The 27,265-nt window shown below is 34.5% G+C and overlaps 1 protein-coding gene across 4 annotated transcripts in view; it reads left to right on the top strand.

The window, feature by feature from the left end:
• The window catches only part of LOC123546995 (dopamine receptor 1-like), a 527,538-nt gene that overhangs the window by 415,705 nt on the left and 84,568 nt on the right, over positions 1–27,265 (top strand). For all 4 annotated transcript variants that reach the window (XM_053551313.1, XM_045333716.2, XM_045333717.2 and 1 more), the window contains one exon: positions 10,667–10,700. The gene's annotated coding sequence lies outside the window, so the exon portion shown is untranslated. The remainder of the gene's footprint in view (positions 1–10,666; positions 10,701–27,265) is intronic.

The raw sequence follows: 27,265 nt of genomic DNA, 5'->3' as shown, positions 1-27,265 counted from the left end.
AAAGCGCGGGAAATCGACGTCCGTAAACAAGAAAGACGAAAGACGTCGTGGCGTTTCAAAGACAAATAACAATGTTTAGTTCCGGTTTTGTTTTATCAGTTCCAGCGTAACGTTATGAATTTTTGATAAAATAACGTGTTTTGAATCGAGAAATATACTATCAGGAACAAAGAGGAACTGTCAAGGTATTGGATTTTTATTCCGTTTTTCGAAATAAAATATAAATAACTACATAAATCTCCTACATATATGTAGTTCGTAATACGCCATTCAAAGCACGAGAGTCATCTTACACCCCGGGGTGTAAGATGGATTTTTCCAGCACCGGTAAAAATACCGGAAATCCCCGTCTGGTATGCAAGAATGAACAATCTTACCCTACTTACATCCTTTCTTGTTTTTGAAGGTACATCATATAAATTTGGACCACGTGTATAACTTTTGATACAGGTTTCAATACTCATCTTTAATATTCTTAACCCTAATCTACTGACCTACTTTCTTGTTTTTAAAGCTACAACAAAGAGATTTTCACCACCTGTATTTTTTAAACAGATTTCAGTAGTAAGATCTTTACCATGACCTACTCACCTTGTTTTTAAATTTTGTTTGAAGCTTTAGCAAAGAAATTTGTTCACAGGTGAGCGATATAGGGTCATCATTGCCCTCTTGTTAAATTACCCGACTGGTTTTTAAAAAGCTGACGATTCATGCTTAAATGTATTTTATAATGCTTCAAACGATTTTTTTCTGATTGTTGATCTGGCGGACTTCTTTTTAGTTACTAAAATAATATTGCACGAATGAATCGTGTCCCATTCCCGTCAAATATAATAAAGGATAGTTCTTCAAGGGAGAGTTCTTTATCCCAATAATCATTCTCGATCGCTGTTATAGACCCAGTTGCACTTTTCCGAAGTAATTGAAGAATATTAACATTTACTTTTGCAAACTAATCTGCAACCTCAAATGAAATCTAAATCGCGTTCTTCATTAAAAGATTTGCCATTTCTTCTTCATGAAATTGCTTACCTCCAATAGTTTTTACTACAACCTTCAGTCTACACATAGAACTAACTTTACACAGTACATATGCAGCTATTTAAACAAATCAAACGTGGTGGAGCTCATTTTGCAACTGTTTTAATCTCAGCGCGGGAAACAGACGCGCGTAAACAGACATGACGTCAGACGTGCTGTGACGTTATAAAGACGCATGCAACATAAAGTTCCATTTTGTTTTATATTTTGCTGCATAACGGTATGAAATTCTCTTTAAGTAAAATAATTTGAATCGAGAAATATATTATAAAGAACAAAGTGCGACTATAATTTTCATCCTGTTTTAAGCATATATTTTAAAATTCATACACAATGTATGAGGGGGCGGAGCTCATATCTCTCACAGAGTGAAAATATAGATTTCATATTTTCACAGTGTGAGCGATGAGATATGAAAATATTTAACTGATAGAATACAGTATTTCATTAGTAAGCATAAAATAAATAACGTTACATTGTAAATGACATTGTTATTGACAATAACGGCCTACAGTAAGGAGTTTTCGCATGCCTGCAACTTAAGCTTGACAACAGACGAACAACAAAGGCACAGTTTGTTATGTCCGCTGAAGTCGTTAACAAACGTGTTTGCTACAAAATTTTGCTGTTACCCACCGTCCGAGTTTTATGATGGAGAGCTTCTCTGGACATTTTGAGCGCAGTTTAGTACAGCAACCTCAAAGGCCCATAGAAGGAATAAATACTAAGGGTAAAATATACATTGAACCCTTTTAATGCTCCACGCGACGCAAACCTGTGCATTACTTTTGACAAGGTTTTAAGGCCTACGGGTATGAACATCAGAAAATTTTGAAAGTAGTTGTCAGAATAAGTCTGCAGAACCGATATTATTGAATCATAGCTAAGGGGTCGACCATTTGAACTTGAAGTGGGGTGGGGGTGGGGGGGGGGGGTAATTACTTGGGGTCAAGATTTCTTTTTCGTTTTCATTGAAAGTCAGATTTTTTTTACAACTTGAAGATCCGAATATTTTAAAAGAGTAAACCAGGATCATTTTTTTAAATATCTTTTTTATTCAATAGCTAATTGTCAGGATGAAGAAATACGTTCTGTATAAAGTAATTTGCTTTTATAAGTACATATGAAATAGCTAATTGCAATTTTAGCACAATCATATGCTTCTATAGGCAAAATGGTTTAAAAATCTGCAATGTAAGTATAAAATATTAAATGTAAAAACAATTCAAAATTTCAATGAGACTGACTTTCAATAATGGATTTTTTTTAATCTGGCTTAAGGAGGTAGGTTACCTTTATATTTGTATGTGCGCATGTCCAACCGGAAGCTAACGTGACGATTTACGACGACGTTTACGACAAACTAAATGTGTTTATATATTCATTCTTCTGAAAACAAATCATAGACCTGTCTTCGATCTGACGCTTTATGGTTTAATAATGCAGAAATAATGAATAAATTGCCGCAGAAACGCTTCAAAACAATGTTGCTTAAAATGACGTCATTGACGTCATGACGTTACGTGTCAGTTACCGCGCAAAATTAATAGCGTTCATCTTGAAAGTACGTAATTCTGTGCATTTTCTTTATTCAAACTATTTTCAAATAACCATTACTTGCTGAAATATTTTTTATGAGTCTTTTGCTCTGAATAATAATCAATATTTTGCTTCTTTTATGTAGTTATATTGAAATGTTATGTGGAATGTAAAAAAATGGATGATGGTAACCAATGTTATTTGGAATATAATTGGGTGAGATGTTACTTGTTACGGCCATTTTCAAATAAAAAATCTAGCAGTTTGATTTATAATACCTATTTTTCAGGTTCCGTTGATAATTTGTTACTTATATACTAAAACTAAGATCTAAAATTGTTCAAATTTCAGTAGAAAATTGTGGTTTCTTGAATTGAATTGATGCTACCATGGAAACGAAGCCCGTGACCTATGTATCTAAATGTAAAATTCAAAAGCGTTGACTCTAGTCTATTTAAGAAACACAGCTTCGGCTTTTTATTTTCATTTCAACAATACCCATGAGAATAATAGTAGCATGCTGAACGATTTTTCCATGAAAAATGCCAGACGAGGGGTACTGCTGTAAGTATTCTAAGCTTAGAAATTTGTTTGAATAAATGCAGATAACACGAAAATATAACTTACATTAGAAATAATATGTTTTAAAGTTACATCAACTAGAAAGATAATCTTATTCAATATTATTTTATAAGAAATTACGACAAAAAGCAAGATGTAAGCCATTTTAAACATCTCTGTTGCCATGGTTACTTTAAACTTTAAGAAAAATAGGTTACCATGTATAGTGCTTGGTATTTTGCTAATAATAGTACCCAAATATTCCATGTTGGTCATTAACAGAATGGCACTGAAGCCGTCGAAAACCCCTATTTTTATACATAGTTGTTTAAAAATGAGAGAAAATGCGTTACCATGGAAACACGAGCCCCGCGACATATACATTTTAAGCTTATATTAGAAAGCTAACGTGTATACTAGTAAAATTATAGATTATGCCGACTTCTACGGATATCAGTGAAACTAAAATACACTGAAAAGTGTTAAATATCCGTATTTTCCTTCTTCTTTCAATATGAAATACCTTTGGAGGGTCATGTTCTTCAAACCTTGATAAAAATTGAACTTGAAGGGACAGAGACAAATGAAACTGAGATTTTAGCTGTTAAAACTTCATATTACACGAAATACAAAAAGATGCTGCGGTTCAACTAATTTGAATTTACCCTTGTTACAAGGTAACCTACCTCCTTAAACGTTGGTGGAACTGCTCTTCTTCCTTAACATTTTATTTAATTGATTTGGGAGTCAGAATTACTTTTTCAAGCAAATCTCAAGTCAGATTTAAAAAAGATAAAAAAAAAAAAAAAAAACACCTCAAAATGGTTTGCCCGTAATGCTGGCTTTAATTCCTCTATATATTGTACATATGCCACGATTGTTTGTATAAATAAATTCTGTTTAAAATTCACGAAATCACAACTCAAAACTTTTATTACAATTACTGACCATTTTCTTCTGACGGCCAAGCTGAGTTCGTTTGCTTGTTTTACCCTCGTTGTGAACTTGTAATACTTTGTATGTATTTATATTTTTTCACAGCGGCTTAGAAACAAAGTTAATCCTTTTACATAAACGTATTAAGGAGAATATATTCACATACAACTAGATATTGTTTTTCGCCAAAAAAAAAAACAAAAAAAAAAAAAAAACGTTATCTCCCACCACTAACCACGCAGAAATTGTAAAATGCCACAAATTAAAGGCCATAACAAATGATATACACAACTAGGCTTTACAGTGGTAACTCAGGTGAAGTATGTAAGATTTCGAACCACTGGTATAGGGGAAGTAGCACGAATCACAGAATTTCACAAATAAGGAATCATAAATCATTTAATTAAAACATAACAGTAACATGTATAAGTACGCTTCACACTAGTCACTCATGAGGTTTGGTGAAATTTAGCTAAATATATGTAAGTATACAGCAAGTAGTGGGACCATAATCTCTGCTGAATATCAGTGCTGAATATCAGTGAACTGGGACATGCCGATGATTAGTATAACTGACACGGATAACTCCGGAAATCTGCCCAATCGTGTAAGAGAAGTTGCTAAAACATAAATTTGACGAATCAATGGCAATTACTCTGTTGAAAAACAGACATGACCATGATATGCACAACTAGGCTTGGCAATGATCACTTTTATTAAGTTTACTGTAATTCCGCCTGGTTGTATCGGAGCAGATGCCCAGACAAGATAAAGTAAGATATGTCAAGGGTCATAACTCCACTAAAATTTACTGAACCGGAACATGCCAACAAGATGATTACTCAGGTTTGGCACTGATTACTCCTGTAAGGTTTGGTGGAAATCCGCCCAATAATATAAGAGAAGTGGCAAAAACAGCATAAAATTTCATAAACCAAGGGCCATAACTCCTCTGAAAATCATCGAACTGGAAAATACCGATAAAATGCACAATGAGGCTGGCAATTATCGCTTTTGTGAAGTTTGGTGTAATTTATCCTGGTTGTATCGTAGCAGATGCCTAGACAAGGTGAAAATCAAAGGCCATAACTCAACTGAAATTCACTGAACCGGAACATGCCGACAAGATGGAAAAAAAAGAACCTTGGTACTGATTACCACCGTAAGTTTGGTGGTATTCCACCTATTAATATAAGAGAAATGGCAAAAACATCATAAATTTTATTAATCAAGGGCCATAACTCCGCTGAAAATCATCGAATCTGAAAATGCCGACGATATGCACACCTAAGCTTTGCAATGATCACTCTGAAGTTTGTTGTAAATCCGTCCAGTTGCTTGGACATACAGAATGGCAAACGGACAGACGAACGGACAACACTAAATCGATATGTCGCCCCCATTACATGTGGGAGACATTAAATGTGTAAGAATAATGGTATTCAACACATTCAGCCCTTTTGTGAATGGTTGTGCCAATGGTAAAAGAAACATAAATGGACAACAACGTTAAGCAAGTTATAACGATTGTTTTATTTTGCAATGTAACAAATTCTACACAAATAAAAGACCGCCTCGGTAGCCTAGTGGTAGAGCGTCCGTTTCGAGTGCGGGAGGTCGTGGGTTCGATCCCCGGCCGCGTCATACCAAAGACGTAAAAAATGGTACTAGCAGCTTCTTCGCTTGGCGCTCAGCATTAAGGGGATAGTGCTAGGACTGGTCAACCCGGTGTCAGTATAATGTGACTGGGTGGGGTATCATGCCACGTGTCTACGGCGTGATATTCCAGTGAGGCAGCACTATAAAGTTGGGCATTGTGCTCACTGCTACAAGTAGACACCGTCGTTTATATGACTGAAAAATTGTTGAAAAAGACGTTAAACCCGAACACACACACACACACACACACACACACACACACACACACACACATAAAAGTATCTGTTACCAATACATATACATATGTATTGCATAGTTCACTAAGCATTGTTATGCATAGAAACTTGTGCTATAAAGAAGAATAAGAATGATGTCGACAATGTAAGGCACAAACCCTCTGCTTGATTCAATAGTGTTATAAAGTAAAAAGGGGCATAAACAATCGGACACACAAAAATATATATAAAAGAAAAACATCGAATGGGTTTCCTCTATATATGTTTTTATTTACTGACCGGTTTCATCTACAATCATCAGGACAGACATATAAAAAACGTGAATATATATACATATATATATATATATATATATATATATATATATATATATAGCAATATATATATATATATATATATATATATTGTCAAACAGCAATATAATTGTTGTAACGGGTTTTGTGTATCAGAGAGTAATTATTGTTGTTACGGATTGTGTGTATCAGAGTGTAATTATTGTTGTTACGGATTTGTGTATCAGAGAGTAATTATTGTTGTTACGGATTTGTGTATCAGAGAGTAATTATTGTTGTTACGGATTTGTGTATCAAAGAGTAATTATCAGAGAGTAATTATTGTTGTAACAGGTTTTGTGTATCAGAGAGTAATTATTGTTATTACGGATTTGTGTATCAGAGAGTAATTATTGTTGTAACAGGTTTTGTGTATCAGAGAGTAATTATTGTTGTAACAGATTTTGTGTATCAGAGAGTAATTATTGTTGTAACAGGTTTTGTGTATCAGAGAGTAATTATCAGAGAGTAATTATTGTTGTAACGGGTTTTGTGTATCAGAGAGTAATTATTGTTGTTACGGATTTTGCTTATAAAACAGTTATTACGGATTTTGTTTACCAAGCAGTTATATTATTGTTGTTACAAAGAAAAGCATTAACTACAATGATAATGTTAACATAAATATATCCTAATAAATATTTTACAAGATCTTTTCCACATTCAGGTTGATATGTTAGTTAAAAATCTTCAAAATAAATACAAACTTTTTATATCGTCCTAACTAACTTCAGAAGAAATTTAATAGGTCATTAGTTAAATAAGTTGATAAACGGTTACAATGCCCAATGTCCGTCGTCTTTTGTTCAAATGATTGTTCACTAAGCATTGGCTAATTTTCCTTTCGTTAAAGCTAGTCACACATACGGATATGTCCGTGCGTTGAGGTACGGTGCGGATGGGAATGATCTGTGGGGGATTGGACACGGATAAGTACGGAGCAGTAAGTCTTAGTACGGGAAAATTAGTGAGAAACGGGGAACAAAAAGATACAGGACGCGAATAAGTACGGAAAGGTACGGCGTACTACGTTGAACTACGTTTTACTGCGCCTGACAACTTACCCAGCGCGTGGACGGATCTGCGGTGAACTACGTTGAACTACGCTTTAGTACGGACTGCCTCGGATAACTACGTTAAGCTACGGATCAATAAGCATTACTACGTTCGCATTAAGGTTTAGTAGCGGGTCGGTAAGTTTCATATAAATTGGGCAACGTGTAGCCAGCGTTTTCATTACGATTATCTTTGACATCAAGTCACTTCGGCAAGGTACGTTTCAGTACGGATAACTACGTTTAGTACGTTTAACTACGGATGAATGTGTTTCGGCCAAGTTGGACTAAGTCACGCTCAAATGGCTACGGATCGCTCAAACTTTTGTGCATGTTCAAAAGTTGGAGAAACTTGCAAGTTGGGAGTACGTCTTGAATACGTTTTGACCAAGTGTCAATACGGATTGATACGGATTACTACTTTGAGGTACGGCACAGGTACGGGTCGATACGGATAACTACGTTTCTATCCGTGGCTAAACATAGCTATCCGCGCCGTATGTGTGACTGGGGTATGATCAATGTTATAATGCTTATTATTGACCCCGCTCTGTTACATCATACAAATCTGTAAGTCGTGAGCAGTGTGATGATTTGAAAATAAAGCATGTAGTTTTTAGTATTTCGTTATCAAGCTCTTATTCATCCGAGGGAGTGCGATGTATTTGTGGATAGCAAGTTATAATGACTTGTATCTCTAATTCATTCGAGGAGGTGTGGGGAATATGTGGATAATAAGTCAGTAATCTATCTCGTGTATCGTGCGAGGGGGAGAGAGATAATTGTGGACAGTAAGTCAGTAATCTCGCTCTAGCTCATGCGAGGAGATGTGAGATATTTGTGGACAGTAAGTCAGCAATCTATCCCTGATTTATGCGAAAATTTGCGAGGTATTTGTGGATAGTAAGTCAGTAATCTATTTCTAATTTATGCGAGGAGATGTGAGTTATCTGTGGACAGATTCATGCGAGGAAATGCGTGGTATCTGTGGATAGCAAGTCAGTAATCTATTTCTAATTCATGCGAGGAGGTGCGAGTTATCTGAGGGTAGCAAGTCAGTAACCTATCTCTAATTCATGCGAGGAGGTGCGAGTTATCTGAGAGTAGCAATTCAGTAATCTATCTCAAATTCATGCGAGGAAATGCGTGGTATCTGTGGATGGCAAGTCAGTAATCTATCTCTAATTTATGCGAGGAAATGCGTGGTATCTGTGGATAGCAAGTCAGTAATCTATCTCTTATTCTGGCGAGGAGATGCATGGTATCTGTGGACAGCAAGTCTGTAATCTATCTCTAATTCACGCGAGGAAATGCGTGGTATCTATGGACAGCAAGTGAGTAATCTATCTCTGATTCATGCGAGGAAATGCGTGGTATCTGTGGATGGCAAGTAAATAATCTATCTCTAATTTATGCGAGGAAATGCGTGGTATCTGTGGACAGCAAGTCAGTAATCTATCTCTAATTCAGGCGAGGAGATGTATGGTATCTGTGGACAGCAAGTCTGTAATCTATCTCTAATTTATGCGAGGAAATGCGTGGTATCTGTGGATGGCAAGTCAATAATCTATCTCTAATTCATGCGAGGAAATGCGTGGTATCTGTGGACAGCAAGTCAGTAATCTATTTCTAATTCATGCGAGGAAGTGCGTGGTATCTGTAATCAGCAAGTCAGTAATCTGTTTCTAATTCATGCGAGATAATGCGTGATATCAAGGGACAGCAAGTCAGTAATCTATCTCTAATTCATGTGAGGAAATGCATGGTATCTGTGACTGGCAAGTCAGTAATCTATCTCTAATTCATGCGAGGAAATGCATGGTATCTATGGACAGCAAGTCAGTAATCTATCTCTAATTCAGGCGAGGAGATGCATGGTATCTGTGACTGGCAAGTCAGTAATCTATCTCTAATTTATGCGAGGAAATGCATGGTATCTATGGACAGCAAGTCAGTAATCTATCTGTAATTCAGGCGAGGAGATGCATGGTATCTGTGACTGGCAAGCGAGTACAAATGTTCTAATAGAATGAAGTAAACTAGGGAGGTTAAATGTCAACTATTATATTACTGAAGACAAAAAACATGAAGCATGTGTGTTTGATGAATATCCTGTGCTCTGACAATATAATACAATGGTGTTATGTATGTCGTTTATTGTTTTAATTCTTTCATAAAGAGAAGTATCATTGAAAACAGTATTACAAACGGCAGTATATTGCCTTAATTCATCGTTATATACCGCCGACATTTATTCATAATTGCAATACTAAATACTGTTTTTATTGGAGATTCATACAACTTGATTGTCTTATTCATTACTTTACTATCATTAATTTTGAAGAGTTATTTTTGTATGATTAATAAGATTAAATCTATTGTTTGTCTTTCATGTGCCATGCACCTTATTTGCATTAATATCGCTTTCTGTATTATATACATTGGGACAATGAAATTTGTCTTAGATTGATTTGTTTTATCAATAATTCAGGACATGGCATCCGGACGATAGTGTGTTACGGCGAAAATACTATGATATAATTTTCGCTACTTAGACTCTGTGTTTCGGGGTTATTCCTTAATTCCACCTTCTATTGTTTAAGGTTGTTTTATCTGGTTTTGGCAACAACGCTTAAGGTGCAGAACTTTGGCTGTTATTTTTATTAACCTGGTAACAAACTGTTTGACAGTACCCACCTCCCCCCTTATTTTTATTACTGCAGCGTTTATATTTAACTCTTTTTTTTTACTGCAGCGTTTATATTTAACTTTTTTTTTACTGCAGCGTTTATATTTAACTCTTTTTTTTACTGCAGCGTTTATATTTAACTTTTTTTTTACTGCAGCGTTTATATTTAACTTTTTTTTTACTGCAGCGTTTATATTTAACTTTTTTTTTACTGCAGCGTTTATATTTAACTCTTTTTTTTACTGCAGCGTTTATATTTAACTCTTTTTTTTACTGCAGCGTTTATATTTAACTCTTTTTTTACTGCAGCGTTTATATTTAACTCTTTTTTTTACTGCAGCGTTTATATTTAACTCTTTTTTTTACTGCAGCGTTTATATTTAACTTTTTTTTTACTGCAGCGTTTATATTTAACTTTTTTTTATCTGAACATCTTTGCATTAGATGCCGAATAACATGCCCTTTGTATCGTTATAGTTGTCCTTTTACGATATCCGACCTATAATCGTGTGTGTAAGAACAGACCATGACGCATTCGTTAGTTGAAAAGCAATATTAACATGATCAGTTCTTGGAAACACTGGAATTGTTAACGTTCAGTTATTTCTTTCTTTCCAGATTAAAATATCACAATACAGGACTTATTAAATCGGTAAGTAGAATGGATTTTGTGTCGCTTTTTTCGTTTGATCATTGCATACTTAAATAGTTGTATAACGTTTATTTTATTACAATTATTTCACTTTTTACTGTTAATTAGTTCTTTCCATATCGGTTAAACAGTTACACTAAACTTTAGATATTTTTTCAGAGATACCATTTCTATTCTGTCTAACAAATGATTTACAGGTTACCCGACTTTGTTATTTGCTTGTGTTGGCGGTATACAACTATTAAATTTTTATTTTTTAATATATTATGTAGAAGCGGGATGAGTTGACTGGCAGGTCGCCATTAATACATTTAGATTTCTCAAGTAACTGCAATCTTTTTTCATAGAATTTTTGAATGCCTTGTTAGCACTGAAAGATTTTCATAAATTTAGCTGGTTTAAATGTTTTCATACAAACAGTTACTGTGGCATTATTCTGTGAAAATATTTTCTTACTCTGTTTTGTGTGTTTGGAAAGATCTTAACTGTTTTAATGTTATAAAAGCTGATAAAACATATTATTATATACGTTACTATAAATAGTAACAAAAATTCCGTTTAAAACGGTCATTACGGTCTCTGTTGACGAATCCATAATGGCGCAGTGCGCCTCACCCGCCATAATCATAATGGCCCCGGGTAACCGGAACGTCAGCGCGTTCTGACGTTGACGTCATGTAGCAACGTCATTATGGCGGGTGAAAGGGTGCTGAATCATTTTCAGGTCGATTGTCAAATAATGATGGCACTGTTGATGAAAAAATCAATACAAATGATGCTTAGGCCCCATAAGTTTGTAGAAAAAAATATGTAAAATGAAAATAACAAGATGAATTATGAAGCGAAGGTATAGAGAATATTAGGTTACTGTCTTTCTTAACTTAAGTTTATCCACCGAGTTGGAGAAAGGTTTATCCACCCGAGGCTTGCCGAGGGGGATAAATCTTTCGGAGACGAGGTGGATAAACTTAAGTTTAGAAAGACAGTAACCTAATATTCTATTTATCCTGCAGTCAATAAAATCTGTGTATAACATATATTTACTTTCAAAATGATTTTCTCTACAAAAATAATCCAGAATTTCACTCACTTGTGAATTCCTACGCCCTTCAACCCCCTTGTCTGCTTGATCCAGTTACACACGATTCCTTACAATAAAACATTATTTCATGCCTCATACTTTGCCTTCTGAAGTTCTGTGTATTATAAATCATCGGTGCTAACAGGGCATTCGCGTACAAAACAAGCAGAATGGTTTTGACTCGGATAAAATACAGCCGAAAACCACGCTTGATATGAATTCAAATGCCCGCAGTCTTAAATTTACTCCATTTCCGTACAAGACAATGTGAGATAATGAAATTCCTTCCACCATGAATGGTTTAGATCCAATAATTACAATAAACGACTGCTTAAATCTGGTAATTTGTGTAAATTTCTAACTAAAAATGAGTGAACGCCAAATAAACAAAGTCAAGGACGATTCACTCAGACTTTAAAAACCTTCACCGTACCATTCCGTATGGAGGTTTACTAGGACAGAGTGAACCAATTTTTAATTTTTTTTACCGTGGCTGTCCTCATAAAATGATGAAATGTTTGAGCTTTGAACTCTTAGCCCAGTTTACATTACCTATAGCACATATACTTGAAAAAGTAGTCCGTCAGTTACATTGACGGTATAAACCTGCATTGACTGAATAAACCTCAAGTTTACACGGCAGGCAGATATCGGCCTGATAAATGCATAGTGGTAGGATAAATATAATAAAAAGGTCAATAAACGGCTGGTTGTGCCTTCTAGCCATAATGGCACACCTAGTTTCATAATGGCCCTCGGGCAATTATGACACTAGATGTGCCATTATGGCAAGAAGGTACAACCAAGCCTTATATTAACCTCTTAATAAAAGTAATTTAATTTCAAGGTTAATAATCGTTCAGTTCCAACACTATGATTTTGTAACATATATAAGCAAATTTATTCAGCTATACTCTAAACATTTTATTTAGATTTTACGTATGAATTCCTCATAACGGTTGTGCAGCTTCCATAAAAAATTCTCTTCAAATAGGCAAGGTTTATTAATTTAACTTATTTATTAATTTATTAATTAATTTACTTAAACATGACCAAAAAGGCGATTCCATCATGATGTCCGGTTGGCTGCATTCAAACGTTTGGTGTTTAGGACAATGAGGCATCGCTATGATCTATTAGTTTCTGTAAGGGCTGGATTGTTCTATACTTTATGCTCACACAATATAATTTGCTGGCTCTGACTTCGCAAACAGATATATATATCTCCTACTTTTGACAGAAAGGAGTTGAAAATTCGCTGGTGATGTTTTTCTTTAATTTTAGGAACACGCAGACCGTTTTGGGGGTAAATATCGGCAAAATATACAACTTTCCTATTATCTTCTGTAAGGAGAAATATAATGTAAACAAGGATGATTGTAGCAGACTAGCTTAGTACATTCGGTAACAGTTAATCCTATGTTTTATTTGAAATTTCCACCAACAGACATTCTGTACCTTTCATATGAATCACGTATTTTCTCCTAGACCAATGGGAACCTGCAATTTTTGTCACTTATGAGATATTTTACACTCCAAGGATATATGTCTGATTCAGAGCCAGATTTTTGGGAAATAACTATACTATTCGTTCACACTGGAACGGGCACTGATTATAGTTCCTTCTATTTTTACGGGTTCCATTTAAACGTCCTTGTTGGAGATAATTTGAAAATATTACTAATATTTCCATTACGCTCAAACCCCAATTGTAACTATGTTCGTTCGTCTGTTTTTCACAGTTAGTTCTATTTATAGCTACGTCATGCAACATTTGTTTTAAATAAAATTTCACAAACATTCATTGTAACACTTGGACGGCGTAACTTTCGCACTTCTGACTTCTAACTTCATGACTTCTGACTTCCGACTTCCACCTTTCCAACTTCTTACTTCCAACTTCTTCACTTCTAACTACCTCGCTTCCGACTAAAGACTTCCAATTTTTTCACTTCTAACTTGCGAATTTCTCATTTCTTACTTACAGTTTCCACACTTCTAACTTATGGCTTCCGACATCTGATTTCCAACTTCCACACTTCTTACTTCCAACTTCCCCACTTGTGACTTATAACTTCCAGTCTTTTAACTTCAAACTTCAAACTGCTAAGTTCTAACTTCCTGATTTCTAACTTCTAACTTTCAGACTTCTTATTTCTGACTTCCAATTTCCAGCTTCTGACTTTCGACTTCCGCACTTCTGACTTCCAACTTCTGCACTTCTAACTTCCGACTTCCAACTTCAAATCTTCTGACTTCCAACTTTCCCTCTTTGGAAGTCGGAAGTAAGAAGTGTGGAAATTGGAAATCAGAAGTCAAAAGTCAGGAAGTTAGAAATTAGAAGTGCGGAATTTAGAAGAAGGAAGTAAGAAGTCAAGAAATCGAAAGTAAGAAGTGTGGAAGTTGGAAATCAGAAGTCGAAAATCAGGAAGTTGGAAGTCAGAAGTGCGGAAGTTAGAAGTCAGAAGTGCGAAAGTAAGAAGTAGGAAGTAGGAAGTCAAGAAGTTAAAAGTGAGAAGTGCAAAAGTAAGAAGTCAAAAGTGGGAAGTACGGAAGTCAGTTGTCCCTCCAGGGCTTCCATAATCTTCCGGTATTTATCAGTGTGTAATTTAAAAATCGCATATTGCGGAAATTGTGTCTGTTTCAGTCGGACAAAATTAAGTCGTAGTTAGCAAATAAAATTCTTAACTAATCAACGAACGAAATTAAATTGCTTCACAATATAGAACAGTATATGAGAAATTCTGGCCAATTCATTTAACCTCCAATTTTTGTTAGTAAATACAGTACAACTTCTTCGCAACTAATAAAATTGAAAATATATAACAGAAGAAAGGCGTCATGATTTTGGCTACTGCTTAAGGCAAGCATAAAACTTGAAATCTCTCCCGACGAAACTGCCAGATTGAAATGCATTTCGTGGTCTATAAATAACTTTCCTCGTTCAGAATTTCAGCATGAGAAATACTTTGCTGCCAAGAAGTAATTCTAGAGTGCAGTCTTTTACTATTATTGACTTTCATTAAGGCATAGAAACTTTTAGAAATTAAAAAGAACTATCAGAGGTAATTTAGGTTTTATTAATGGGATATAACAAAAAATAAGTGTAAATGCATAAGGCTTTACTAATTTAAAAAAAAAAATTTCGGAAGCTGTGCATTTGCGAGTTTACTCAATGTTATTCACTTGGTAATTTTGTGAGCTATTGATATGTTAGATTATTGCTTATCTCTATATTTAACCACTGTAGTTACTGTACACATGCCTATTTAAATTTCATATAGAAAAATGAAAAAACGTGAAAAACATTATGTTAGCTTATGATGCTTTCATGTAAAAGAAAATGAAAACATTTAGATACATTTCTTTCCTTTTGTTTTGAACCATAAAACGACAGTTGAACATTTAGAGCTGATGATTATTTTATGTACGTGATTTAAAAAAGAAAATATGTTAAGTAATTTTCCTCGAGAAAAATTAGACTTAAATGAAGATACATGTATTCCTCTTTTTGTTTGAATGCTCTTGTCCATATAACAGTAGTTTTTGTGTCAGTTAACATGCCTAGAGTTTTGCCACTTTAAGGTAGTTTTGCACGTTCGGATCAAAACTTTTTCTACTATGTAGAATTGGATTAAACACTGATTTTTCAAAACCTCAGAATATACTAAGAACATTCAGCAAATAAAACTGATAGGGTCGTGTGTTTAATCATGCAAGTTTTTATAATGGGAGTCTTTGGGAAAATTACAATTTTCATAACATTTTCGCGAATAGAACAAAGTCGTAAATAAACATATGGCCTATAAGATGATGAAATAAAAATTATATGTCCGTATGCTTGTTTTTTAGATATTTGCCCATGATTGAAGTAATCCCCACATTTCAAGCTGGTTTTAAGCCATTATTTTGAATTATTTAACGTGTCACATGTTTTGATATCATATTTTAACTTTAGAAAGATAGTAACTTTGCCATCGTAATAAATTTACACACGGGTTGCCATTAATTCATAAAATGATTTTAATTTCCGTACGCCGAATCCAGGCTTTATTCTACATTATCCGGGTAAATGACGTTACGCCATCACTTTCGATTTATCAAACGTGCAGAACTACCTTAAAAACATGATAAAATAAAGTATTGAAATAAGCAATACGGTATCTGACATAGGCATTTGCAATACCTAAAAATAATAACGAGCAAATTAAAAAAACATAATAGAACACACACTTTAATAAAACATGCACGCATATTTGACAGATTACCATTCTAACTGCACTTGAACCTTTCTGTTGTCATATAACTGTAAACTGCAAGGTGTTCCTTAAAAATCAATGTTTATACACAGAGGAAAGAAGGAAACTTTTTATTAATGAATCAAGTTTCTGATTTTTGGTGGCTGATGCCACCAGTGTCGAAATGTGTACTAAATTTGAGAAATCTGCCAGTTCTTAAGACCATCCTAACAACAACACTGAAAATAGTTCCAGGCTTTCCAGAAAAAACAACTTTGTTCACAACGTGCAGATATGCAATGCTACCAGGTATAGCCTTAAACCATTTCAATGTAAAGTTGGCGACTGAACAACATAAATTTATTAAAACAACCAAGTGTATGAATACAAATATACAAATTTATGGTCACGTGAACAAAAGATGACCTCATGTCACCTGAACTGGAGCGATGCTATGTATCTAGTGGCTGTTCCTTATTATGGTATCGTCCTAGAGGTCACGTAGCTAATATCTTGAAAAAAGTAGAAACACACAGGTCGACCAAAATGACAAACGGGCTCGCCTTGACTATGCCAGATGAAGGAAGGTACAAGGAAATTCATTGATGCAAGCATCAAAGACGCCGCCAAGTGTCGTGTCTGAAGTACGTTTATTGCAATATGAGAAATCACCTAATCATTACTTTATTAGTCTGACCGGCTACAAATTATCAACATTAGCACATGAAACAATATATGTTATAAACTGTTTAAAACATGGAGAATAAACATGATAGAAAAGTATTACCATGCAAAACAAATCCTCTACCTGCAATGACATTGACATTTCGAGTTGGTGGTCCCTTTACATACAAAATTAAAGTTATTATTTCACTAAGGCCAGCACCTGTGAAATCTTATATGCAGGAGCGTGTGTATGAAGTTCCACAGAAATGCAGTTTGTTGGAAAATGAGGTTATGTTAAAAGATAATTATTTCAAAGTTGTGGTTCACAGAAACCATTATTTTTATTATCATGTAATGTAATGAGTGTTTTCTATTCATTGATGAAGTTTCATAGACCTTAGTCACCTACATTATAGATTTCAGAATGCAGATTATACACAGCATTTTACTGTTTCCGTTGCCAAAACAACCAAAAATTTTGTCCAAGAAAAGAATGATGTAACATGAGTAATCTCTATATTGCCCCTATTCACAAAGCATGAATCTTTCTTGTATACTTTTGGAATATCGTAGAATTCATTTTTTTTTCGGACGAATGATTAACTTGAAGTCCTCGTTGAACCGTAAATAAGACAAAAGGTTAAAAATAAGTTAACAGCGGCACTTCCTTCGTTCATTTCAACATATATATGCTTATTGGTTCCTTTATTTAATTTGTTAATACGTTTTACAATGAATTTTATGCAGGCAAAGTGTAATTTTCCGTTTTTTTATTTTTTAATATTCTCTTCGAAGTTTACTGAAATGGTATTGTAAAATACATGAATGCTCACTTGTCAGCAATTCACACGTTGCGGTATATCTGCGGTGTGTTCTATTAATAGAAAATGAGATAGGTAAGTAGGTCATGCTAAGATCAGAAATAGAAAACTTGACTTACAGAGTAACCTCCCATATCAATAAATCGGACAAATATTTTGACGAAAGTGTAAATAAAAAAATCTTTTCTGCTCTTTAAATAAGGAGAGGAAAGACAGATAACATTGTTTTATATCACATAATAAGTTGCATTACATACATTTTTTATGTTTTCTTTTTGCCATTTTTTGTTTATTCACTAAAATCTATTGTGCATTATCGTTGGTCATTTTAAAAGCTATTCACTGTGTTCAGTTTATCACTCCGAAACTATTCATTACCATCTTTACAGGGTCCGAAATAAAAGTGTATCCCATATACTCGACACCGCCTCCTGGGCGGCGTCGAACTATTGACGTACAATTTTTATCAGTTTGTAGATTCGTGAAAATGGGTCGTATATGAACTTGTAGCGATGATATTTATAATAGCAATCTGTAGCAAGTCGTCGGGTAACAGATTTGATCAACTTAAAAATTTTAGATCTAAATTTTAACCTCATTTGAAAAATTGTCGGAAGTACCTGTTTCGTCCTCACATTTTCCCCAAATAATTGATTACCTTTATTTACATTTCTGAAGCCAAACAACTGTTGATAAATGCAAAATAAACTAATAATATCTTACTGCAACAGTGTTTATTCGATCAAAATTATTCAACATTAAATAATTTAGAAAAACTGTTCGTATCCAAATTGCCGATAAACGGTTCAACTTTTCGTACCAAATGTTCTCAATATTAAGAAAAATGTCAAATATATTTGAATTTCTTGGCAGTGGCGTTAGTTGTTAACTGTAACTTTAACAGTTCCATGATTGTTTTCTCAAAATATGAACATTTAGATTTCTGTCCTGCCACCATTACGTTTTTATTACTAGAACTATTGAAACATTCAAACTGATTAAAAATATCTGCTCTTCCACTTCAGCTTAATTCATTTTAAGAAAAATCTGTCAGACCGGGAAAAAATCGAAAAATGAGTATCTCACGAAACAGAACCTTTTAAATTTTGATACATATATTTGTAAGCTTGTCCGTCAGTCAAGCACTTTTGCGAAGCCTGCTGTTATATATGACGGACTTTTGAATATAACAGATGGGTGATAATCTATACATCTCTGCTTGTTTAATGTATATACTTACTAACATATACTGGCTGCAGGACTGACATTCTGAGGCGCATGTTTGTGGTGTTTTCTTTCACAATAATCTCATGAAAACCAAAGCTATCTGGTAAGGACTAAATCAGACTGTATATAATCAATGACAGACAGTGTACAAAAGCTTTAGAAAGATATCTAAACAGCTGAATGATTTTTTAGCTCACCTGTCACAAAGTGACAAGGTGAGCTTTTGTGATCGCGCGGCGTCCGTCGTCCGTCGTCCGTGCGTGCGTGCGTGCGTCCGTCCGTCCGTAAACTTTTGCTTGTGACCACTCTAGAGGTCACATTTTTTGTGGGATCTTTATGAAAGTTGATCAGAATGTTCATCTTGATAATATCTAGGTCAAGTACGAAACTGGATCACGTGCCATCAAAAACTAGGTCAGTAGGTCTAAAAATAGAAAAAACCTTGATATTTCACAAGATCTTCATGAAAATTGGTCAGAATGTTCACCTTGATGATATCTAGGTCAAGTTCGAAAGTGGGTCACGTGCGGTCAAAAACTAGGTCAGTAGTTCTAAAAATAAAAAAACCTTGTGACCTCTCTAGAGGCCATATATTTCATTAGATCTTCATGAAAATTGGTCAGAATGTTCACCTTGATGATATCTAGGTCAAGTTCGAAAGAAGTTCACGTGCCATCAAAAACTAGGTCAGTAGGTCAAATAATAGAAAAACCTTGTGACCTCTCTAGAGGCCATATTTTTCATGGAATCTGTATAAAAGTTGGTCTGAATGTTCATCTTGATGATATCTAGATAAAGTTCGAAACAGGGTCATGTGCGGTCACAAACTAGGTCAGTAGGTCTAAAAATAGAAAAACCTTGTGACCACTCTAGAGGCCAAACTTATGAATGGATCTCCATAAAAATTGGTCAGAATGTTTACCTTGATGATATCTAGGTCAAGTTTGAAAGTGGGTCACGTGCAATCAAAAAGTAGGTCAGTAGGTCAAATAATGAAAAAACGTTGTGACCTCTCTAGAGGCCACATTTTTCATGGGATCTGTATGAAAGTTGGTCTGAATGTTTATCTTGATGATATATAAGTCAAGTTTGAAACTGGGTCAACTGCGATCAAAAACTAGGACAGTAGTTCTTGAAATAGAAAAACCTTGTGACCTCTCTAGAGGCCATACCCTTGAATGGAACTTCATGAAAATTGGTCAGAATGTTCACCTTGATGATATCTAGGTCAAGTTTGAAACTGGGTCACGTGCCTTAAAAAACTAGGTCAGTAGGTCAAATAATAAAAAAAACCTTTTGACCTTTCTAGAGGCCATACTTTTCATGGGATATGCATGAAAGTTGGTCTGAATGTTCATCTTGATGATATCTAGGACAAGTTTGAAACTGGGTCAGTTGCGGTCAAAAACTAGGTCAGTAGGTCTAAAATTAGAAAAATCTTTTGACCTCTCTAGAGGCCATATTTTTCAATGGATCTTCATGAAAATTGATCTGAATATTCACCTTGATGATATCTAGGTCATTTTCGAAACTGGGTCACGTGCGGTCAAAAACTAGGCCAGTAGGTATAAAAATAGAAAAACCGTGTGACCTCTCTAGAGGCTATATTTTTCATGAGATCTTCATGAAAATTAGTGAGAATGTTCACCTTGATGATATCTAGGTAAAGTTCAAAACAGGGTCACGTACCTTCGAAAACTAGGTCAATAGGTCAAATAATAGAAAAACCTTGTGACCTCTATAGAGACCATATTTTTCAATGGATCTTCATGAAAATTGGTCAGAATTTTAATCTTGATAATATCTAGGTCAGGTTCAAAACTGGGTCACATGAGCTCAAAAACTAGGTCACTATGTCAGATAATAGAAAAAACGACGTCATACTCAAAACTGGGTCATGTGGGAAGAGGTGAGCGATTCAGGACCATCATGGTCCTCTTGTTTTAAAATCTTATCATTAATTGATAGTAAAATAGACCTTCGGTGTAAGTTATGTTGTAGTTTTCGCCACAAATAATAAAAAAGGACCAAAATATCCATTAAAGACTAAATCAGTTTGTATGTAAACAATGACCAGGCCAGACCTGAATGTTTTGGGGGAAAAAATGTTCTTTTTATTTATAGTAAGAATTCCTCAGCTGTCATATTCTTTCAAGTATTTCAACAATTGATTAATATTGTTTTAATTAACACCGTGTAAGTTACATTAATGCTTTAAGAAATCCATCAGTTTTCTTTTCTTGATTAACTTTGAAGTGATATGGGAGCAAGGAGCTTTTACTTTATCAGAATTGCAAATACATTATCATATTTTTACACAAACACGAAGGCAATAGGTAATAAGTTGTCATATTCGGGAAAGCATGATTTCTTTGCCTTTAAAGTGAAGGAAACTGAAACTGTTTGTGATTTTCAGTATGTACCCAATGTAAGTGACGGTGATATTTTTAACAAAATTAGAAGCAAGAAGATGATCAGTTGGAATAAATATTTTTACATCAAATTGAAGACGAGAAATTGATGTAAAGTATTTTAACTGCCAAAATATTCACAAATAAAAAGAAATATTTGAAATTAACCATTTAAAGTACTTTCCGCTCAAAGATGTATCTGCCGGGGAACCAGTGTATTGATTATGGGCTATTTCAAGGGGGACGGCGTACAATGATATGCCAGTTCAAATATATGCTTGCCAAAAACTAAAGAGAAACTATGCTCTTTCATGTACTGAAACGTTATGATATGTTTTCTTTACTGAAATCTGATATGCGATTCAGACCCTCTTTCTGGAAAACATTTACTTACAAACATACGGACCCTCTAAACACTAAACTAAGCTTGACACTGAAATGTTTTACTACGTTTTTCTGAGATCTGTTCACTTGTTTTAAATATGTAGTCAGGACAACATTTACTTTTTTGATATCATTCAATCGAAAATCAAGTAGAGCGTGTTCGTCTAGGCTTGCTATTGATTAAAGCTATGAAGTTTCAATCAAATCCCGCACGTAGTATAGGAGTGGTTCCGGAAAACATGATTTACTAACCCGTCCAAAAATCATTCAGCCGGAATACGTTGAATAAGTTCGGAACAAGTCTCTGTATTGAACGCTTTTCTAAAGTTTGTGTAGAACCCAACTAAGTCCGAATAATTGTCAGGGCGATATATTCTTTTTGAAGTTTCTAAGGTCTGTTTCTCCGCAGAAACCATCCAAGCGAAATTCCTGTTAAGAATGCTCCACTATCTTTGGTATAAGTAATCCCCATCAATAGCATAGTAGTCCTGACAAACACAACAATTTATGGGCCATATTTTTTATTAAACAATCATTATTCAACCAGAAAACGGTAATTATATGCGAAACTAGCACAAGTACTAAACATGCCTGCAAAGGTTGATTGAAATCCCACTAGTAGTTCAAGAGAAATAGAGAAGTACTCAGGACAGAGATTTTACAGAACCAAAACTCCACCAAAATCATTGGTACAATGTGCGCAGCTAGAAGATTTAAGTTTGATGGAAGTCAAACAGTAGCAGACCTCCTAGTGAAACCTTTAAAACCTTTAAAAACCTTTAATTTCAGAGCAAACCTTTAAAACCTTTAAATCTTCTGAAAAAACCTTTAAAACGGCCAAATAGCCTGTAATTTTCACTCAAAACCTGTATTTTTGTTCAGACTGCTTGCCGTGCCAGTTTAAAGCAAGTAATGGTTATACTGCTGTATTTCCCTCCCTTTTAAGTGTTGTTATTAGGATACTGCTTGTATATCTTTCATCTTGAGTTTTTCAGAATGCTGTTGTGTTCACCAGACCACATACATGTAGATGTTTGCAGTAGTGTTCACCAGACCATATATATATAGGTAATAGGTGTTCCATGTATTCAGCATAAGGTACCATGGAGCTGAATGCTTGAAATGGTCTGGTGACATGATGTTTACACTATGGTAACACTGGACAAGGTCTGGTGAAGATATAGCATTCTGAGCAAAGTTGATGTAGGCACTACAAATTCAGGCTTTCAAGTGGCCCTAAAATTCCTAAAAATTCCTATTTTTTTTAGGTCTCCCTAGAATTCCTAAAACAATGCTCAAAAAGGGACAAATTCCTAAAAAAGCCCTTATTTTTTCAATTGTCCCTAATTTTTTGTAATATCTGTCTGAACTTAAATTTGTTTTAGATTCATTTTCAGAGGTTGCTTCTATCAGTTTCCATGAGTTCCTAGGCTACATCTTCATGAAACATAGATTTACTTCATTGAGTGATCAGGCCTAGATCCATGGCTGGGCCCAGGAGGCCTGTGCCCCCATTTGGCTCATCAAAGTTGCTGTCAACTATTTTGGCAAAGAACAGATATTTTCTCAAAATTAGGCCCAAAAACGCACCAGAGGCCACCATTCCATTTCTCTATTACAAAATTTTCCAGGGGGAGGACCCCCTGACCCCCCTTCCAATAAGGGGATTGCCTATTCAGTACCTCAAATTTATATAAGTTCCCCAGAGGCCACCATTGATATCTACATTTCAAAACATTTCCAGAGAAAGAAGAGTCCCCTGACCCTCCTAAAACTGCAGGGATACCCTCTGCCACACATCAAAATTTAGACCAAAACATGCACTACAATCGAGCATTTTATACCTGTATTTTAATTTTTTTCAGAGTTGGAGGGGTGGGCAGCATCCTTACCTCCCTAAAATTAGGGGGCTACACCCTCCTATGCTTCAAAATTTAGAACAAAAAAGACACAAGCACCCACTATTTCATACCTGTATTTTAAAATTTTCCAGGGGAAAATTACCCCCTCCCCCCAATTGAGAGAAGTACCCCTCCAGTACACCTCAATATGTAAACAAATAAAGGCACCAGTGTCCAGTGTCCACCATTTCATACCTGTATATCAAAAACTTATGTTGGAGACACAGTTGTTCTAGAATGGTGCCCCTGCAAAAAGCAACAATATATAAAAGGATGGGCTTGACATGTTGACCTGTGGGCATTTAGTCCTAATTTAGCCCTTACTTTTTGCAAAAATAGCCCTAATTTTTGTCAATAGTGCTTGAAAGCCTGTACAATGTGTAAAACAGGAACCATATACAAAAAAGGTGATATAAATGTGCAGTGAAAGTGGGTATACCCATTAAGTTAGGTATGTATATCAATCATAATGTATAATTCAAACAATATATAATATCAAACATGCCTATTTCTGATATCTGGTTTTAGAGTGTGGGTTTCCATATATAAATTAACTTTTTTTAGTAAATACCTATACAATAATGTATATATTATGTGTTTTCAACGAGAATTCCGACAAAAATAGCCTTTATTTACTCTTTATTTTTTAATATTTTACACTAAAAGGCCTTTATTTCCATAGATTGGAGCCTTTATAAAAACCTTTATTTTTGTTCAGGCCTGCTAGGAGGCCTGCAGTAGTATAAACCTATGAGGAATTATAACAGTCGCTTACGATAAAGTTTTTATTCGTTTTGTTTTGTGAAATCTGTAGCAATCCACTTATTCATAGAACTCTTGCTATTTCATACTTATACAATTTATGTACTTTTATTTTGAAGGTTTTAAAGTTTGTTTTTGACAAGAGCATTCAATCTGGTATATTTAAAACCAATGATACGTCTAAAACAAACGTTGTAGCAAAATACAAACTTAATGATGGTAGCTGTGAGTGTGTCAGTTTTGTATGAGATTGTATCAGACCTGAGCTATATTAGTCGCTGTATAACATGATAACAATTACCGGTTATGTTAGCTAGTTATTAGCTTTGATGAGATTTCAGTTAGAGATTTCTTTTTAATTAGATCTACGAAATGTTGTTCTAATTAACTAGCAACGGTAATTTGTTGAATTGTGCAGATTATTGAGGAAATTGTCATTACATTAATTAAGGTATAGCTTCGCAAATTTGATTACAAGTTACATTAAAACCATTTGGTTGATTACATTAAGATGAGAGATAAACTTACTATATTTCTGCAACATCTAGAAACTTCTAACGCCCTCTCCATATTGTTTGCAATATCTTTCAAATACTTAAGGAGGTAGGTTACCTTGTTACAAGGGTAAATTCAAATTACTTGAACCGCAGCATCTTTTTGTATTTCGTGTAATATGAAGTTTTAACTGCTAAAATCACAGTTTTGTTTGTCTCTGTCCCTTCAAGCTCAATTTTTATCCTGGTTTGAAGAACATGACCCTCCAAAGGTATTTCATATTGAAAGAAGAAGGAAAATACGGATATTTAACACTTTTCAGTGTAATTTAGTTTCATTGATATCCGTAGAAGTCAGCATAATCTATAATTTTACTGGTATGCACGTTAGCTTTCTAATATAAGCTTAAAATGTATATGTCGCGGGGCTCGTGTTTCCATGGTAACGCATTTTCTCTCATTTTTAAACAACTATGTATAAAAATAGGGGTTTTCGACGGCTTCAGTGCCATTCTGTTAATGATCAACATGGAATACATGGGTAATATTATTAGCAAAATACCAAGCACTATACATGGTACCCTATTTTTCTTAAAGTTTAAAGTAACCATGGCAACAGAGATGTTTAAAATGACTTGTATCTTGCTTTTTGTCGTAATTTCATATAAAATAATATTGAATAAGATTACCTTTCTAGTTGATGTAGCTTTAAAACATATTATTTCTAACGTAAGTTATATTTTCGTGTTATCTGCATTTATTCAAACAAATTTCTAAGCTTAGAATTCTCACAGCAGTACACCTCGTCTGGCATTTTTCATGGAAAAGTCGTTCAGCATGCTACTATTATTCTCATGGATATTGTTGAAATGAAAATAAAAAGCCGAAGTTGTGTTTCTTAAATAGACTAGTGTCAACGCTTTTGAATTTTACATTTAGATACATAGGTCACGGGCTTCGTTTCCATGGTAACATCAATTCAATTCAAGAAACCACAATTTTCTACTGAAATTTGAACAATTTTAGATCTTAGTTTTAGTATATAAGTAACAAATTATCAACGGAACCTGAAAAATAGGTATTACAAATCAAACTGCTAGATTTTTTATTTGAAAATGGCCGTAACAAGTAAGCTCTCACCCAACTATATTCCAAATAACATTGGTTACCGTCATTCGTTTTCTTAAATTCCGCATAACGTTTCAATATAACTACATAAAAGAAGCAAAATATTGATTATTATTCAGAGCAAAAGACTCATAAAAATATTTCAGCAAATAGTGGTTATTTGAAAATAGTTTGAATAAACAAAATGCACAGAATTACGTACTTTCAAGATAAAAGCTATTAATTTTGCGCGGTAACTGACACGTAACGTCATGACGTCAGTGACGTCATTTTAAGGCAACATTGTTTTGAAGCGTTTCTGCGGCAATTTATTCATTATTTCTGCATTATTAAACCATAAAGCGTCAGACCGAAGACAGGTCTATGATTTGTTTTCAGAAGAATGAATATACAAACACATTTAGTTTGTCGTAAACGTCGTCGTAAATCGTCACGTTAGCTTCCGGTTGGACATGCGCACATACAAATATAAAGGTAACCTACCTCCTTAAAGTACATTTTTGAACTTTCTCATACAGACAGATAAACTTTTGAATTATATTTGCTCTTTTAATGAAAAACCAATCAATGAAATGATGTATTCTTTCGGACACAGTTTTTAGCATAATCATCAATAGACGGAGTTATTTCAGAGAGACATTTTTCAAAGTTTATACTCAAGGAATTCTACATTTTGGAATTGTAGAGTAAAATGTTCTTGATTCTTTTGTCATCAATAATTAATATTGCAGGCCGGTTGATAACAGTATTTACATTTTTTACAATTACGACTACCAGAAACATAAAGTTCTGTCTAAATCCGAGACAATTTTATTGTAATTAGATATTTAAAAGTTTCTGGTTAATGGTATTTGTAACAGAAAATAGTTTCTTCCGAATTCTTAAAATATTAAGGCATAGAACTAATTGGCCTCTAAAATACTAGATAAATCAATAAATTATATTTCTTTACTGAGGAAAGATAATTTGAGAATGTTTCGTTCATGATCAGATTCAGAATCTGTATGTGGCCTGAGAACCACGCAGCTTCATAAAATGGATAAGAACGTATAACAATATCGTCAGCTTCGTGGTCAATATTCTTTAAAGAAGAAACAGGTAACGTGGTTAAACATGATAGCATAGTAGCGTATCTCGTTTGTTCGACCACCTGATTTTACGAAAATGATGGTATAAGAAATTTCGAAATTTATTATAATACAGTATACTGGTTTTAAGAGGTCGTTTCGTTTGCCAAACATGCTGTATTTCACCATTATGGGAATTTCATGTAACAGGGTGGTCAACCCACTGGACTTTTGGATATCATGCACACGGAGAAAAATGTCGCGATTCAGGGTGGCATTTTGCCTATATTTTCCTTATTACTTGACGGATTTTTATAAGGTAAAGAGCGCCGAAGACAGAAAAATGAGTGCGTTCCTCCGCAAAAAACGTCTGCAATCAGTTCTC

The sequence above is a fragment of the Mercenaria mercenaria genome, chromosome 9 (genome assembly GCF_021730395.1).
Source record: "Mercenaria mercenaria strain notata chromosome 9, MADL_Memer_1, whole genome shotgun sequence".
NCBI classification, from domain to species: Eukaryota; Metazoa; Mollusca; class Bivalvia; order Venerida; family Veneridae; genus Mercenaria; species Mercenaria mercenaria.
This window is presented reverse-complemented; position numbering and strand designations above follow the sequence as displayed.